At 44.4% G+C, this 19,213-nt stretch overlaps 1 long non-coding RNA gene across 4 annotated transcripts in view; it reads left to right on the top strand.

The window, feature by feature from the left end:
* The window catches only part of LOC105092438 (uncharacterized), a 138,312-nt gene that overhangs the window by 7,141 nt on the left and 111,958 nt on the right, over positions 1-19,213 (top strand). For 3 of the 4 annotated variants that reach the window (XR_010381917.1, XR_010381916.1, XR_010381915.1), the window contains 2 exons: positions 1,455-1,555; positions 2,283-2,448. This is a non-coding gene — a long non-coding RNA (uncharacterized LOC105092438). Of the gene's footprint in view, positions 1-1,454; positions 1,556-1,909; positions 2,020-2,282; positions 2,449-19,213 lie in introns of all 4 variants that reach the window. The other variant, XR_010381918.1, reaches the window with a different exon arrangement.

Below are 19,213 nucleotides of genomic sequence, written 5' to 3'. Positions count from 1 at the left end.
CTGGCTGGCCTGGGGACGTATTTTGTTGGCCTTGATCAGTATTTTGCTTATTTGAATGGAGCCAACACTAAACAATCAGAAAATTTCACAAAGAATTCAGATTTGGTTTCCATTTCTTTAGAAAGAACAGAAGATTTGACAACACTGGGCCCATTTCGCTGCATGGCAGGTTGACTGGTGCTGGGTGGTGCCTACCCCTATCCCCCACGTGTCGTGTGCCCTTGCCCAGTCCCCACCACTCCCTGCTCCCTCCTCCCGAAGAGGTACCCTAATATTCCATATTGGTCTTTGTGCTGCTGGCACATGAGGTGTAACCTCTGATTTAATCCATTACCCAGAGGCCCAGAGAGGAGAGATACGTGACACAGCCAGTCATGGGCTTTTGTTTCTCATTCTCTCTTCCTGAGTAAGAACTTCATTTGGATTCCAAAGAGGCAGGAGCCCATGCCCTGCCACCAACCCCTACTGGCTCAGATTGGGGTCCTCTCCCCTGAGGCAAAACTGTTCATGTCATGGCTAAAGCTTAGAAAGCCTTGAGAGCACAGCCACCTCAAGGGGAAAATCCAGACTGAGATGAAGCTTTGGGAGATGTTATGGGAGCCCAGGCCCCTGAGTTACATAGGGAATCCCCCTAGACACATAGAAATGAGATGCTAACTGCTGGTACTTATACAGCAATTACAATGTGCCAGTCACTCCTTCTAACTTCATATTCACTCAGTCCTCACATAAACCCTGTGAGGGGCAAGGTATCATTTTTACCCCCATCTTACAGATGAGAAAGCTGAAGCACAGAGAAGTTAAGCAACTTTCCCAAATTTGCACAGCTTGTAAGTGGTAGAGTTGGGATTTGAATCCAGGTTCTCTGATTTCAGAGCTTAGAGTTCTTAACCCCTGAAGTATCCTAGAGGAAATACCTACTGAGGTGTCTACTTTTCCTGTAATGTCTCATTTTAGCCTTGGACTTGTCCAGAAAAGTAGGGTTGGGTTTGGTTGTGGGAGACAGAAAAACCCAAAAGAACGGTGACTTAATCAAGAGAAGTTGATTTCTATTTTTTATAGGGGTAACTTGGAGATGGTAAGGAGGCTCCAGGGTTAACAGAGACTCAGGCTTCTCCCCTGCTGTGTTGCCATCCTCATCATGTGGTGTCTCCTCATTGAACAAAATGACTGCTTGAGCACCAGCTATCATACCTTCAACCAAGTTTTCAGGAAAAAGGAAGGAACAAAATAGAACTCACCTCCTTCCTTTAAGGACCCTTCCTGAAAGTTTCACAGGATACTCTCTCTACTTGTATTCCTTTGATCAGCACTTGGTCACATGGCCACATTTCAGCCTAGAAATAGTATTTACTCTAGAGGGTTGTATGCTCAATGAAAAATCAGTTCTGTCGTTAAACTTAAAAGGAAAAATGGATAATGGAAACATTTAGTATCATCACTGTGTTTTGCAGATAAAGAAACTGAAGCTCAGAGAAGTGAATGACCTGCTGGAAGTCACACAGCCAGGAAGAAGGGGAGTCTGGATCCTCTGTCCCTGGACCCTTTGGAGCAGGTGGGGCTTCAAAGACAAATTCTGCCAGTTTCCTGGGGGGTGAGGAGGACTGTGGATATGTGCATAACCGCCTTCCCAGGGCCCAGGTCCTGCCAGCCGGCAGCCTTGTGCCTGCAAGCCCTGGCAGCCTCTCTGGGCCCAGATCCATCACCCCGGCACCAACCATGCCCCAGGCCTGACTCCATCCATCCCTTTAATGCCGGCATCGACTGTGCTCGGGCAAGTTCCTGAGGCAGCCTCAAGAGCGCTGAATAATTCAGGTCTGCGTAATGGGATAATGAATTTACTGACACCCCAGTGTGGTCTTGGTACTTGCATTTAAAGAAATACTGACTCCCTAGGCCCGCTTTGCAGGCTGGAGATGTACACATGCCAAGAAACTGTTGCCTTTACCTGCCTCGTGGGGTTCAGGCCTGATTGAGTGGAGACCCTACTTTGATCTCAGTGATTCTTCAACTACTTGGGTGAGTGGGGAGTCTGGGGGCAGGAGTCTGCCTAGGGTGAGATGGAAGTGGAATCACAGAAGCTTGGACGTGCAGAGCTGGAAAGGAACCCAGTGACCCCTTAGTCCTGCATACCCATTTTATGAACAGGGAAACTGAGGTTGTGGAAGGGATGGGCTCTGGTGCACTGTGTTCTGCGGCTGGGAATGCCAAGGATGGCTCGGGGCTCTGGGAGGGAGACTTCCTCGTTTCCCTTCTAACCTTCTGGTTTCCCGGTCCCCCAGCTGCAGGAGGGTTGCTTCTAATGGCTTCCAGCTGCCCCTTCACTGCAGACGAGCCCTCAGCCAGGCGAGAGCTGTCCCCCAGGAAGTTGCCCCGCACCGCACCACCTGGGCAGATGGCAGCCCATGACTGGCTGATGTATTGCAAAAGGCCACCTCAAGCCTCAAGGTAGGACGAACTCTGTGGTGCTATTTGGGCTCTAGAACCCTCGGTGGGACCACGCTGTGGCTCGACCCCAGCTGAGACCACTTTCTGGCTTGGCTTTTACCCCTGCCCTTTCCTGTTTCCCTCACTCCTCTTCTCAGAGCCTCCCCCTGGAAATCCTCTGAATTGGTATCCCAGATTCAGGCTCTGCTTCTGGGGAGCCCTCCTGAGATCGCTGCGTTTCCTGGTCTGAGCCCTCCTTCCAGGGCACTAAGAGGCTCAGAGCCAGGAATCCCTGGCTCTGGCTCTGCTGTGTGTTGGTGAGGAAATCACTTCTCCACCCTGTGGGGCTGGGGCAGGGAGAGCCTCTCTCAGGTCCCTTCTGGCTCTGAAGGTGTGTGGTAAGATCTGAGGTGCCAGGAAGCCTTCCCCTCCCCTACCCAGCCCCACGTGTGCATGACTCCTAGCTCTGGGGACTTTTCTCTGAAGGCTTTTCCAAAACACTGAAGTGTCTGAGATGAGAATGAGTTTCATATTGGGTGATCATGCTGCAGGGCAGAATCTCTCAAGGTGGGATCCTTGGATCACCTGAATCCATCACCTGAAGGGATGCTTACTATTAATATTTCCTTTCCTTTTTGGATATGGTATGTGATATCTGGAGCTGCAGCAGCTATCTTTCAATCATGAGGAAACAGCATGAGATGTAAACAAGCTAAGGATGATGAAGCGGAAATATAGAAACTGGTTTTCAGTGGCATTTCTGAATCATTGCCAAAACCTGGAAGCTACTTCTAGAATCTCAGTGTGTGAAATAATTGTCTTTATTGCTCAAGCAAGTCCTGCTTGACTTTTCTGTTATTGGCAGCCCAAAGCATTCCAAACAAATCAACAGCCTTTATCTCCTTGAATCATAATAACACTCTCTTAAAGTAGGGACTATTATTTTTGGCTCAGAGAGGTTAAGTGATATGGCTAAAGTCACACAGCTGGCAAGTTGCAGCACCCTTTGGGGCTGGAGCTTTCAGGTTGGGAGGAATTTTGATTATTGATGTGGATTTAATTCCTGTCTCCACTGCATGTGTCCTAGTGTAGTCTGACCACTGGGAATAATCCCTGTCCCTTGCCATTCTGGTCTTTGGTCATTCGCTCCTTATCCATCCCACCCTAGGTCTCAGCCTAGAGACCCAGGAAAGGTCCCTTGTCGGGTGGGGAGAAGGAGGCAGCAGGTAACCACTGTCCTTTCCTTCATGGAATTTTCTGAATGAATGTGGCCAGATTCTGGTACCAAGGATGAAGGAAAGGTGAACCCATTTTGGAGACGATTCTGGTCTCTAGACAGCCCTAGACCCTTGGGGCGGCAGTTACAGTGAAAGAGAGAAAGAGCTCAGACACAGAAGTTGACAGACAGGCAGGGATGGAAGGAGAGGCAGAGAGAGGCAGAAGTCAAGGAGGAGGGTGAGAGGGAGGGAGAAGAGAAGGATCCAGGTTTTAGAGATAAATGTTGAGATAAGCTGACAGTGAACCTCAGCTCAGGCACAGACTAGCTCATTTCCCCTTCCCCCAGATTCAGCCTCTTCACCACGTGATGGAGTAGACTAGAACCCCTCCCTCGCGGGGAGGTGGGCAAGGACAGATGGCTCCACACTGACCTGGAGCAGATGCTCGGCCAGCAGGCACTCCTGCCCCACGCGTACTGGTCTGATGTTATGGTTGCTGCTCTGAGGGTGGAGGCAGGACTGGAGGGGAGGGTGATGTGACCTCAGGTGAACCTTTGTTCCACCTCTTCCGGAGATCAGAGCCCTCTCGGAGGAAGGGGAGCAGCACTTGTGTGTGTGTTTGTGTCCCAGACTAGGTACTTCCAAGTGATCAGAAAACTGGATAGAAAAGTGGCTTCCCTGACTAACAGCAATACCAGAAATGCATTTGTCTCCTTACCAAGAGGGTAGGATGGGGAAGATTTTTAAAGACTCATCAAAAGGCAGGGAATTGGGGAGCCACAGCTGGCGTTACCGGGGGGAGAGTAACAGATCCAGACCCTGAGACTGAGCCCCCAAACCTCGGGGGTTGATGTCTGTGTGGGGAGCTCTCTTGAGGGGCCTCCTGTTGGCCCCAGATTAGTGGGGAAGGCAGGGTCAGAAACGGCCCCAGCCTAAGGAGGAAAAGAAGGATTTCTGTCAGGAACACAAAGCACCTGTGGGTGGCGGGCAGAGAGGAGCCTGGGGATGACTTTGGCTTGGGTGCTTTCTGGGCAAAGTCTGTATGTCCAGGGCCTGGCGCGGAGCCTCAGCTGAATGCATGAGCTGGGGCTCCGCCAGGCTTGGAGACTGTGAGTGAGGGTGAAGGGGTGGTGCTTCAGCATCAGCCAGGAGGCTCAGGGCCGGGCAGGAGAGAGGTGGCTCCTCTCCCTGGCTCTTGGCCTCCCCACCTAGCTAACTTCTTATGCTTTGGGGTTCAGGGGGGCAGACACTGCTGTCTCCCCCAGGTCAGATGTGCCCCTGACTGAGACAGTGTGGTGGTTTTAACATGTGTCCACGAACCCCTAGATACTCCTCTCACCAGCAGATGGGGTCTACATCCCGTTGCCCTGAACCTGGGCGAGTCTCCTTGAACAGAATGTAATGGAAGCAATGTTCTCTAATTGCTGAGGCTTGTTAGAAAAGGCTAGATGGCTCCTCCCAGATTCTCTCTTGGGAACTTGCTCTGGGAGCTGTTAGCTGCCCTGTAAGAAGTCCATCTCTGCAGAGGGTGCCATGTACAGAGACCACATGGAGTGAGAGATGCTGGATGGGCCCCAAGTCATCCAGCGTCAGCTGTTTGCCCAGATGTCAGATGTGTGTGTGAGGAAGCCTTTGAGATGACCCCAGTCCCAGCCACCAAATACCTGCCTGCACTGTATGATAGACCCAGAGTGAGAGCTGCCTGCAGTCCAGCAACCTTCAGATTCATGCACAGAATAAATGATCACATATGAGTTTCCCAGGACTGCCTAGGTAACAAATGACCACCAACTGGGTAAAGCAACAGAAATTTATTCTCTGGGTTCTGGAGACTAGAGTCCAAAATCAAGGTGTTGGCTTGTTCCTTCTGGGGCCTCTGAGGGAGAAGCTACTCCCTGCCTTTCTTCTAGCTTCTTGTGGTTGGAGGCAATGCTCAGCTTTCCTTGGCTTGTAGCTACATCACTCCAACCCCTGCCTTCATCATCACATAGTCTCCCTGTGTCTCTGTGTCCCAGTTTCCCTCTTCTTATCAAGGACACTTTCACATGTGGTGAGAGGCCCCTGTAGTTCAGTATTACCTCATCTTAACTAATTACATCTGCAGTGACCCTGTTTCTCAAATAAGATAACATTCAGAAGTACTAAAGGTTAGCACTTCAACATATCTTTTGGGAGGTCATAATGCAACCCATAACATAAAGTTATGCTTTTAAGCCACTGTTTTAAAGTGATTTTTTATGCAGAAGTAGTTACTCAGAACATGAGAATTAAGGTATGGCTAGGGAAGCAAATAAACATCAGTGGGAATGTAATTTACCAGAATATCCCTCCAGGAGACACTGTATGTGGTTGAGATAATGGATTTTCTAAATAGCTTGGGGTTGGGATGGGGGCTGGATCTTCTCCCCAAAAGACCTATGTTCCAGTAACAACATGTGCTTGAATAATAACAGACAGCTTCCCTAATGCTTTCTAATTTAGAAAAAGAGCTTCAATTTTGCTTTGTAAGGTATTCTTCTCCCTTAAATAAATGTTGAATATTTACTTAAAGAGAATCAATGTGATTATTAGAGTGTTCCTGGCCTCCATGTATCTCTGCATGGCCTTTTTTACTAATACCTACCCCATCAGAGCACTGATTAACTGTGGGATGCAGTCACCTGGTTAAGTGTCTGTTTTCTCCATACACTTCAGAGTCAGCCCTGAGAGCAGGGACAGGCTCTGTCTTGTTCTCCCTTGAATCCACAGCAGGTGCTTAATCGTTAGTCTTTGAAAGCATGGATGTTGGAAAAGGAACAAAGGGATTTAAAATCTATATGATGATGAAAGGTGTACAAATATTTCAGCTACAAAACATCTAGGGATGCTAGGAAGAATATTTTTGGAATTCTCTTCTGTTAATGGAAGAGCCTATAAGAAAATAAGGGAATTACAAGAGGCCATGAACAAATTGGAAAAATCTGTCCGGGGAAGTAAAGATTGCTGAAACTGCTGTACACCTTGGGGACTTATACTTTGAGCTCCTATGGCACAAGAAAGACAAGGAAGAAGAAGGGATCATAAACATGACGAGGCAGATTTGAAAAAGAACCAAACAGAGGTTCTAGGAATTTAAATATATCACACATGAAGTCAAAAACTCAGTGGAACTGTTAAATAGAATAGACACAGCTGGAGAGGGAATTAGTCAACTGGAAGATAGAGCTGAAAAAATTATGCATAATGCAGCACAGGAAGAAAAATGAAAATATGAAGAAGAGACTTGGAGGATAGGATGAAAATTTATAATATATGTGTAATCAGATTTTTGGAAATCAATTACAGGAATAATGGGAGAGAGGTAATATTCAGAGAGCGAGTAGCTGAGAATTTTCTATGATTACTAAAAAAAAATGAATCTTCAGATTCAAGAATTCCAGTGACTCCCAAACAGAGTAAATGAAAAGAAGTCCATGCACAGATACACCATAATCAAATGGAAGAATATCAAAGACAAGAAGATCTTAAAAGTACAAGACAGAAAAAAATCTTTACAACTTCTATAATTAGAAGAAATTACACTAATGGCAATTAGTTATGATAGTATGAATATTAACAATGAAAGACAGAAAAATGATGACTTTAAAGGACTTTTTAAAAAGTCACACCAACTAGGGACTGTATACCCTAGGCCCTAATAAGACTGAAATAATTTCTTAAGAGATAATTTATCTCTTAATAAGTGTAGATCATATGTACGTATTAAAGAGAATTGAAAACATATGTCCATGTGAAAGCTTGTACACAAATGTTCACAGCAGCATTATTTATAACAGTGAAAAAGTGGAAACAACCCAAATGTCCACCAACGTATGAATGGATAAACAAACTGTGGTATATCCATACAGTAGAGTATTACTTGCCATCAAAAGGAATGAAGTTTTGATCCACGCAGCAACATGGATGAACCTGGAAAAGATGCTAAACAAAAGAAGACAGACACAAAAGGTCACAAATTGTATGATTTCACTTATATAAAACATCCAGAATAGGAAAATCCATAGAGACAGAAGATAGATTAGTGGTTGCCAGGGGCTGGAGGGGAATGTGAAGTGACAGTTAATGAACATGAGGTTTCTTTTTTGGTTGATGAAATTTTCTGGAATTAGATGCAGTAATGTTTGTAAAACCTTCTAAGTGTACTAGAACCACTGAATTGTACACTTTCAAAGGGTGAATTTTATAGTGGGTGAATTACATCTCAAAAATGCAAACAATAAGAAGGGTGGAAATAAAGACATTTTAATTTACAGACATACCTTGGAGATGTTGCAAGTTCAGTTCCAGACCTCTGCAATAAAGTGAATATCATAATAAGGCAAGTCACACAAATGTTTTGGTTTCCCAGTGCATATAAAAGTTATGTTTACACTATACTGTAGTCTGTTAAGTGTGTAATAGCATTCTGTTTAAAAAAATGAACATAACTTACTTAAAAAATACTTTATTGCTAGAACTGCTGTCATCTGAACATTCAGTGAGTTGTAGTAGTAACATCAAAGATCACTGATGACAGATCACCACAGCAAATATAATAATAGAAAGTTTAAAATATTGTGAGGATTATCAAAATACGATGCAGAGATACGAAAAGAGCAAATGCTGTTGGAAAAATGGCGCCAATAGACTTGCTCAAAGCAGGGTTGCCACAAGCCTTCAATTTGTAAAAAAGGCAGTCTACAAAGCACAGTAAAGAGAAGTGCAATGAAAGGTCTGCCTATTTACTAATCCGGAAAGAATTTATAAATAGGAGTTTCTGAAGGAAGAACTTGAGAAGAAAAATGATCTTAGAGAAAAGTCTCAGATACAAGAAGTAATGATGAATTGAGAAAATAATAAAAAAATATGGGTCAATCTAAACAAACACACAGACTGTCCAAAACAATGTCTATTCCATGGGGTTAAACCAAAGACGGAGCAGAGAGCCTGGACGTTACTTAAATGGAATTAAAGCTTTCAAAGCCCTTTACATTGTTCAGGAGAAGCTTAAGATATTGATTAACTCTAGACTCAGTGAGTTAGGTAATAATTTCAAAATGCTGAGTCGCCAATAAAAAATAAAAAAATAAAATGCTTATCCTCTACACAGTAGAAGGGGGGAAAATGGAATGAGTAAAAAAAACCTCAATTAATTCAAAACAATGCAACAAAGAAGATGAAAATAGATCCTTAGGAAGCAGGGCAAAGTTTTCAAAAAACAAAACAAGATCATAGAAATAGTCAAATATAGTTGTAAGCTCTGTAAATACACATAGACTGAATGCTCCAGTTAAAATTCATATACTATCAGGTTGGATTAAAAAAAAGAATAGCCAAATGCTGCTTACATGAGAAATGTCTAAAACATGAGAACAGATTAAAAACTTGTGAGTAAAACAGTGAAAAAATGTCAGAAAAATACGAACCAAAAGAAAATTGGCATAGTTATATTACTATCAGACAAAATAGACTTTAAGGCAAAAAGGCATCATTAGAGATATAGAAGATCAATGTATGAAATTTAAATTTATCAGGAGAAAATAGTGGTTCTGAGTTCATGGATACTTAATAATGTAAGTCCCTTACCAGATACATGATTTGAAAATGTTTTCTCTCATTTTGTGGGTTGTCTTTTCACTTTACTGACAGTGTCCATAGGAGCACAAATGTTTTCAATTTTAAGTCCAGTTTATAATTTTTTTTCTTTTTTTGTTCATGCTTTTGGGGTCATACTTAAGAATACTTGGCCAAACTGAAGATCATGAAGATTTAGTCCTATGTTTTCTTCTAAGAGTTTTATAGTTTTAGGTCTTTGATCCATTTTGAGTTAATTTTTGTATGTGGTGTAAGGTAAGGGTTTAACTTCATTCTTTTGCATGTGGATATCCAGTTGTCCTGGCTTCATCTGTTGAAAAGACTATGCTTTCTCTATTGAATGGTCTTTACACCTTTGTTAAAAATCAGTTGACCATAGATATATGGGTATATCTGTACTTTCAATTCTAGTTCATTGATCTATCTATTCTTATGCCAATAACCACACTATCTTGATTACTGTTGCTTTGTAGCAAGTTTTGAAATTAGGAAATGTGAATCCTCCTACTTTATTCTTCTTTTCCAAGATTGTTTTGGCTATTCCTGGTCCTTTGTAATTCCGTGTAAATTTTAGAATTGGCCTGCCAGTTTCTGACAGGGGTTCTGACAGGGATTGCATTGAATGTGTATTCAAATCTTACATCTCTTTGCAAGGTGAGCGTATCTCTAATCAGCTGGCCCACCAGAGTTGGACCAGAGGACATTCCTGACCAAGCTGGTCTGGTGTGGCCCCATGTGTATGTCCTCAAGAAGCCACATTCGGTGTGGGTGTCACAGGGACTGAATGCATGTGGTAAGACTGCAAATGACTGAAATAGGAACCAAAGTCTTCAAGACCCCTCCAAGATTGTCATCATGACTATAGTAATGGGTGATCTTAGGTTGAGTCCCCCAAGAAGCAGACCTTGAGGTGAGGATTTGGGTGAAAGTAGATATGTGGGAGATGAGCCCAGGAAGTTATGGAAGGGGAATGGGGAGGGGGACCAGGGAAGGGAAGAAGTCAGGAGAGTGCCTAAATGAGCATGTCGTTGCTGTGGGCATCTGGGGCTCAGTCGCACTGGGGACCTCTGGGACAGGGTGGAGAACAGGGTTTCTCAACCTCAGCACTACTGACATTCTGTGCTGAATAATTATTGCTTATTGGGGAGGGGGGCTGTCCTGGGCATTGTAGGCTGTTTAGCATCCTGGCCTGTACCCACTAAAGACCAGTAGTACCATCCAATCACAATGTCTCCAGACATTGCCAGATGTCCCCTAGGGGGCAAAAACTGTACCTGGTTGAGAATCACTGATATAAACATATCTCAGAATTGTCCCATCCAAGAGGGGAGAATGCTAGGGTATTTAAACACCAACTCCTATTCATCATTGTTAGGGCTGCTCCTGGGGGTGTCAAGTCCCTGGTACCTCTTGTCTGTCCTAAGGGTGTAGAGAGCATGATCCCAGGCCAAAGAAAGCTCTCAGGCATTGTTGCAGATGCCTACAGTAAGAAGCCACCAGCATGCATGGAAATAATGAGGGCCGTGGGGATGTGGGCACCCACAGTACAGCTACCTGGATTGTTCCATGTGAGGCTTTGGAGACCCCAAGTCCTTCCCAGATCTTCAGCTTGGCCTGGACATCCACGTTCCTGGGGCTTTGCAGGTTCCATTGCACATACAGTGTTCAAACCAACTCACCCTGGAGCAAGGTTTGGCCCCTCAGCACTTCCCGGTCTCCCTATCTGTTGCAGGCCTGGCCAAGCTCCTGCAGATGAGGAAAGATGACCTGCAAAGACTTGTAGAGTGAAAAGACCCTAAGTGATCTGGTTTCCTAGGTGGAAGGCACTGGTAGGAAAGGTGCTCACAGAATTCCCCACTTCTCCCCATCTCCACAAAATCAGTCTCAGCTTCCTGCACCCACTAGAGACTCTAAGCATGTTATGCTCTGTGACTTTGGGCAATCAGACCTCCTCTCTGGGCCTCAGTCTCCCTTCTGTAAAAAACATGGGTCTGGTGGGGTGGACTGGATGACCTTGAAATGTCCTTCCATCTCCAGTGGCTGCTGAGAGGCAGTGGGGAGTCACCAGGCAGCCAGAGCCTGGGGGCTGGCCGGAAAATGTGACAGCTCGGCCCCCAGTGGCATCGCTGGCGTCTGATCTCCGAGCATTTCCACTGTGTGCTCGACACTCTGGGCCCGGTCACAGCCCAGCGCGGCCCCTCGCTCACTCAGGAACATCTGCTACAGCATTTACCACGTTAATAGATTAGCTTTGAGAATCGGGCAGGTGTTTTCCACCCAAGCCAGAAAACATCAAAATCAGATTGCTCTCCAAGCCTTTCCGCACAGGCAATCGAGTTAGAATGACTCATACGGTCTAACAGATAATAAAACACACATAACATTTGCTTTAAGGTACAGGCGGGGGTATTTTGTCCTGCGCTTAGGAGAAACAAAAACTCATTCTATTTGGGAATAGGGTAATTGAATACAGATGGGAGGAGGTAAATGAAAGAATTTAGCAAATATCTCAGTGGACTAGCTAATGGGAATGAGACAGAATAGGAAATTAAAAATTATTCGAAGCAGATGGACCATTCTTTGAGTTTTTAAAAATTTATTAGGGCCGCGAAAAAATGTGTCTGTTTATTTTCTACGGCCATGAAATTAATGGCTTGGTGAGTTTTGCTTGTGCAATTTTATGACTGCCATGTCATCTGTCATAATTTGGGGGCTGTTTGATATGGATTTATGAATGTCCCCACCCTGTCGCCCCTCCCTGATTTATTGGTGTGGGTCATACGTGAATTAGGCTGTCCCCTATCAAGGGAGCAAAGCCAATGGCAGCAGAACCCCACAGACCCTGGGCGGGGAGCCTTGGGGACTTCTCAGCCCAGAGGTGAGTGGAAAAGCTGTGGAGGGTCACTCTGGGGCTGTGGGAAAGGGGTAGGCCTGACCTGGCTGAACTTCCTCTGCAGGGATGACCCCAGCCTGCCCGGACTGGGGAGGAGGTGTCGGAAAGGGGTTTCTTGCAACCAACTGGAAGCAGGAAGCCAGCCCAGGCTCTTGTGCATGGCGAGGAGTGAGGTGGGGGCTGTTGCTGCTGCCTTCACCCAGCCTAAGGGCCACCTGGCTTCCTGTCCCTTCAGCCTCCATAGCTGGGCTCACCTGCCTCCAGACCTGAAGCTCAGGGAAAAAGAAGAAAATTCATATTGAAGGGGAATCTGTGTGTGCTTGGCCAGGTGCTGGGGGCTTAAGTGCATCCTCTAGATGGTGATTAAAATAGGGCTTTACAACCAGCAGGTCTGGGTCTAGTTTTGCTCTGATTCTTCCCAGCTGTGTGGCTTTGGGCTGGTCACTACCCTCTCTGAACTTCAGTTTCCTCCTCTATAAAGTAGGAATGGAAGTACCTATTGTTAGGGATATTTTGAGGCTCAAAGGAGATAAGGTAACACCCTGGCACATAGCAAAGTACTAGTAAATGGTAACTTTATTATTCTTAATGATCTGCATCTTGAGATGGATATTTTTATTTCCACCTGACAGATGGGGCCCTGAAGTTCAGAAAAGTTAAGTGATTTATCTGAGGTCATACAGTTAAAGGGATGGAGCTGGGTTTTTGGCACAAATTTGCTCTTTCTTCCATAACTGTGGGGCCCAGTCTTTTCTGCACTGGGAAACTCCAGACCTCTGGGGACCCAGTTCAGGGCTACAGACTCTTGACCCTGTTCTTTGGTTCCTCTGCCTGGGTCTGGCCTATTCCCTACCTGGCCTGGGTTTCCTGCCATAAACTCAGTCCTGGTGACCGGTCCCTTCTGCTGCTTGGGCGCCCTATGGGGACGGATAGCCTCTTCTCTACCCCGTTGCTGGGGCTAGCTGGGCACCTTGTTGTCTAGGTGTGGATTGGAGGGTCTGTCCATCCCAACCCTCTGCCTCCCCCTACCCCTGTTCCCAGAGGACACAGGAGGTTGGGCTTGCAATGGGTGGGGCTCAAGGGCCCCTCAGGCTGAGGAGTTCCCTGATGGTAAATCCTTGCCTTGGCCAGATGTCAAGGTGTGTGATGTTTGGCCTCTGGACAGGCTGGGTAGCTTGGAATTCCACCTGAGCTCTCTTCTCTTTGGCCCCACCCATTCCCTAAAGTCTAGGTCCCTTCATGTCTCTCTCAGCACCTCCAAATTAGTAACAGTAACGACTTCTATTTACTGAGCTCCTGTGATGGGCCGGGCACTGTACAAGGTCACTCATTCATGCAATCAGCCATTCATTCTTCCCATGGTCAGTATTTGTTGAGTGATTTCCATGTGCCTGGCACTGTCTCAGCACTGAGGATACAGCAGGAAATAAAACAGACATGGTCCCTGCCCCCCCGAACTTACATTCCAATGGGGAGGATAGGCAGTCAGTAAACGCATTACTCTCTTATTTGTCAGGTAGACTTAAGGGCTTTGAAGAAAATTAAAACAGGGTAAATGGTGGAGAGGAATGGAGGTGGTGGGTGGCAGTGATAGTGGTGGTGTCTATTTTAGATAGGCTGGTTCAGGAAGGCCTCTCTGGCATGGAAACATTTTGAGCTGAGACCTGAAGGAAGTGGGCCTTGCACATGAATATCCAGGGAAAGAATTTCCAGGTATACGGAATAGCAAGTGCAAAGGCCCTGAGGTAGAAGGATGGTTAAGGAGGTTAAGAAACAGCAAGAAGGCCAGAACAGAAAAAATGAGGAAGAAAGTAATTTTAAAGCACATTATCTCATCTTACCCTTACCAGACTTCCCCAAGGTGGGTGTTGTTAACCATAATTTTACTGACAGGGCTGCTGAAACTCAGAGAGGTGAGGTCACTCGGCCAAGGTCACCCAGTAGAGAAAGGTTCCAGCCCCAAGTCTCTCTGAACTCTTCCCACTGTACCACATTCCTTCTCTGTATATTACAATCGGGTGACACAGCTGAGTGGGACCAAGGGTCCAGAGTGGGGATGAGGGCTGGAGAAGACCACAAGGTGGTTTACAGTTCTGGAGACGTCTGGAAGGTGTGGCTCTGAGTGCAGGCAGGGTTTACTCCTGTGGCCTGGAGGCCCGTGGCAGCCCCAGCTGTAAGGATTCTTTAAGGCCAGAGCACTGGGTTCTGACAGGGCAAGATGGATGAGAGCGCTGGGCTTCGTACCTGACTGAATTTCCTGAAAGGTTTTCATCCAGATGGTCTCTGGGAGTATCAGGTTTAAGAAGATTGATTCCCTGGGAAGGGAGGACGGGAAGGAGAAAGGGCTCTTGGCCTTGTCTCTTGTCTTCGAATAAAGGAAGCTACTGCTTTGAAAGGTGTGGCTGGATGGGCTTAGTGCCCTGTGTGATTTGCAGGCCTCAGGAGTGGGGCAGGAGGACAGAAAAGGGGTGGTGATGGCTTTCCCGCCTGGGAGGAGGGCAGAGGGGGAGACGCCCATCCTTCTGGGCTGGGACACCTGCAACCCTTGCAGCGTTAGGGGCCGCTGAGTCCCATCTCTCAGCCCCACATGGGTTTCTGCATCTCCTGCTTCCTCTTTCATCTCTGAATGACTTAAGGATTCCTGTCAGCCCCATACAGTCACAGCTTCATGCCTCCAGGCCTCTCCTCATGCAAGCCTCGGCTTGGAAGACCATCATTCTGTGGTGGGGTGGCCAGTGAGGTGGCACACTTACTCTGTGTGTGTGCATGTGTGCGTGTAGAGTAAATGATACAGGGAACTTGTTTAATGGCAGGAAAAGTGGTGTGAAAGTTTCAGAGGTTTCTGGGAGAGAAAGGATCAGGACTCCAATTCCTTCTGTCTAAGATTTGAAGGTATTAAGAACTTTGGAGTGTGTATGTGAAATGTTCTGAATATTCTGAAAGTGACTGTGGTGATGGTTGCCCATTTTTGTGATTCAACCAAGAGCCATTGGATTGAATACTTTAAGCGAGTGAATCATGGGATATGTGAATTATATCTCAATAAAGCTGTTATTAAAACAACAACAACAAGACCCAGTGGCAGGGAAGGCTATTGAGTGAGGTCCTTGAGATAAAATCATCATGGGACAGGCTTGGGACCAGTGGGTGGGCTGGTGGTAGGGGAGGTGATTCTGGTTGGGGCCGGGAAGGCAATAGAGACCAAAATCTGCCTCGGTCCAGTCGTTTTGGTTTGTGCTCTGGGATTTTGTGTGTAGCAAATTACTATTTTTTTAAAATATATTTTTAGAAAATTTCAAACAGATGAAAGATAACAAAGGATTCATTAAGAAAATGCCAAACAGAAATTTTTAAATATCCAGAAAGAGAATAGCATAATGAACTCCTGTGCACCCATCATCCAACTTCAACAATTACCAACTCGTTGCCATTTGTTTTCATTCACATCCTCATTCACTTCAGCCTTCTCCAGATTATATTGAAGCACACATCACATGATTTCATCTGAAAATACCATTATTACACCTTAAAGAATGAATAGTAATTCCTTAATGTCATCAAATATCCAGGCTTTATCCAAATTTCCAAATACTTCATTAATGTCATATTTTAGTATTTATTTACCTATTATAGATTTTAAAATTGAAATATAGTTGATTTACAATGTTGTGTTAGTTTCTGATGTACAGCATAGTGATTCGATTATATATATATATATATATATTTTTTTTTTTTTTTTTCCATATTCATTTTCGTTATAGGTTATTACAAGTTACTGAACATAGTTCCCTGTGCTGTACAGTAGGACCTTGTTGTTTATCTGTTCTGTATATAGTAGTTTATATCTGCTAATCCCAAACTCGCAGTTTATCCCTCCCCTGCGGTTTGCCCCTTTAGCAACTATAAATTTGTTTTCTGTGCCTGTGACTTTCTATTTTGTAAATAAGTTCATTTGTGTCATTTTTAAAATTCCACATATAAGTGATATCATATGATGTTTGTCTTTATCTGATTTACTTCACTTAGTATGGTATTCTCTAGGTCAATCCATGTTGCTGCAAATGGCATTATTTCATTCTTTTTTATGGCTGAGTAGTATTCCAATGTATGTATATACCACATCTTCTTTATCCAATCATCTGTTAAGTTGCTTCCATATCTTGGCTATTGTAAATAACACTGTGAACACTGAGGTGCATGTATCTTTTCGAGTTGGAGTTTTCTCTAGATATATGCCCAGGAGTGGGATTGATCACATGGTAGGTCTATTTTTAGTTTTTAAAGGACTCTCCATACCATTTTCCGAAGTGGCTGCACCAAATTACATTCCCGCCAATAGTGTAGAAGGGTTCCCTTTTCTCCACATCTTCTCCAGCATGTATTGTTTGTGAACTTTTTAATGATGGACATTCTGACTGGTCTGAGGTGATAACCTCATTGTAGTTTTGATTTGCATTTCTCTGATAATTAGTGATATTGAGCATCTGTTCATGTTCCTATTGGCACTCTGTATGTCTTCATTGGAGAAATGTCTGTTTAGGTGTTCTGCCCATTTTTGGATTGCATTATTTGTTTTTTTGTTATTGAGCTGTGTGAGCTGTTTGTATATTCTGGAAGTTAAGCCCTTGTCAGTCACATTGTTTGCAAATATTTTCTCCCAGTCTGTAGATTGTCTTTTCATTTTGTTTATGGTTTCCTTTGCTTGCAAAAGCCTATAAGTTTAATTAGGTCTCATTTGTTTATTTTTTCTTTTATTTCTATTGCCTGGGTAGACTGCCCTAGGAGAATATTGCTAAGGTTTATGTCAGAAAATGTTTTGCCTATGTTTTCTTCTAGGAGGCTTATAGTGTCTTGTCTTATAATTAAGTCTTTAAGACATTTTGAGTTTATTTTTGTGTATGGTGTGAGGGTGTGTTCTAACTTTATTGATTTACACACGGCTGTCCAGTTTTCCCAACACCACTTGCCAAAGAGACTGTCTTTTCTCCATTGTATGTTCTTGTCTCCTTTGTTGAAAATCAATTGACTGTACGTGTGTGGGTTTATTTCTGGGCTTTCTGTTCTGTTCCATTGACCCATATGTCTGTTTTTGTGCCAATACCATGATGTTTTAACTACTGTAGCTCTGTAGTATTGTCTGAAGTGTGGGAAGGTTGTGCCTCCAGCTTCATTCTTTTTCTTCAGTGTTGTTTTGGCTATTCTGGGTCTTTTGTGATTCCATATAAATTTTAGGATTATTCTAGTTCCATGAAAAATGTCCTGGGTAATTTGATAGGGATAGCATTATAATATATTAAAAAATTTTAGGTTGTCTGAGTCTGGGTCTAAATAAGCCTGCACATTGTGATTAGTTGGTATATCTCTGAGTCTTTTTTAATCTATAAGTTCCTCCTTTTTTTTTTTTTTCCTTGAAGTTGACTTGTTGAAGAAACTGGGTTGTTGTTCAGAAGAGTTTCTTACAACTTGAATTTTCCAATTATATGTTTAGCAAGCTCCTCTGGACTCTGAATTTCATATAAACTGAAAGTTGGATCTAAAGGTTTGATCAGATTCAGTTTTTTTGTTTGTTTTTTATTTCTGTTTTTGGCAAGGCTACGTCATTGGTGGTGGTCTCTTAATCCATTAGGAGACACATAGTGTCTGGTTATCTTTCTTTTTGTGATACTCAGTGCCTAGATCCATAAATTCATAAAGGGCTGCAAAAATTATCATTGTTTCATTTGTTAGCAAAGAGAAACTTTCCCTCATCTATTATTTGGCTTCCCAGGGTAAGTCTCGATTTGCCCTTTTATTTACCAGTCTTCAAAAGAACCCATCCTCCTGGGTTGGTTTGTGTGCTGTTGGTATCATTATGAACTCACAGATTTAAACGTATATGACGCAATTCAGTTCATTGCAGTTAGCTTTGTTATTGATGCCCAGCTTGTCCCATCTTTGTCCGGTGGGAGCACTCCAGTTGGCTCCTGAGTCCTTCTGATACCACCCTAGTGGTCTTTGAAGAGTCCGTGCTGGCTGCTATGATAAGGCTCATCTTGTCCATTCCTTGCCTCAAAATTGGGATCTGCCATTTCCTGTCAGTGAATAAACCTTGGTGTGTCTGTGGGGAGGAGCATCCTCTCCTACATCCTGTGAACCATTTTGGCCACTGTGTGACGTGAAGAGCTCAACCCAGTCCCATTGCTGTGGCCAGAGCAAGTGGCACAGGGGTCAGCATAAACAGCACTTCCTCGAGAAAGCTCTTGCTGCTCCCCCAGACCACATCAACAACCCCTCTTTTACATTTCTTCCTTTACTCATTTTGGTAACAGTCAACATTCTTGGTTGCAAGCAACAGAAAATGCCTCTGCTAGCTTAAATGGAAAAGGTGTTGATTAAAAAAAAGTATTTATTGGGATATTGGTTTGGCTGCATTGACAGATAAAGATAGAGGATTTATTTCTCTCTTGTGAAAATGTAAGATGAGAGGTAATTGGAGCAGGGGAGGGAGTAGGGGGTGACTCTGCTCCTCAGAGTTGGCCAAGGACCCGGGTTACTTCTGTCTTGTTGCTTTTCATCCTCTGTGACAATGCTTTCCAATAGAATTTTTGGTGATGATGGAAATATTCTCTACCTGTGCTGTCCAGTACAATAGCCACTGGCCACATGTGTCCATTAAACACTTGAAATGTGATTAGAGTGACTGAGGAACTGAGTTTTAAATTTTGCTTAATTTAGGCTCATGTGGCTAATGGCTCCAGTGTTGGACAACATAACTCTAGAAACTGTCCTCATCTGCCTGGCTATGAAAGAGACTCCATCAACTAACCTTGTAGATGTCAGGATGGAGGGGGTGGGGGGAAAGCAGCTTCCTTCTGAGGACACACGTCACTTCCTGTCACACCCCACTGGTTAGCATTTAGAGCGGCAGGCTTTGCTGCAAGGGAGTCTGGGAAATGCAGTCTCTAGCTGGAGAGCTGTGTGTCCAGCTGACACTCAGCAGTTGCTGCTACTAAAAGGAAGAGGGAGGAGAATGGATATTTGTGGACAATTAGAGACAGGGAAACTGGGTAGCTTAGACTGTTGC

This window comes from Camelus dromedarius, chromosome 8 (assembly GCF_036321535.1).
Source record: "Camelus dromedarius isolate mCamDro1 chromosome 8, mCamDro1.pat, whole genome shotgun sequence".
Lineage (NCBI taxonomy): Eukaryota > Metazoa > Chordata > Mammalia > Artiodactyla > Camelidae > Camelus > Camelus dromedarius.
The sequence above is the reverse complement of the archived record's forward strand: the minus strand, read 5'-3'. Positions and strand labels throughout refer to the sequence as shown.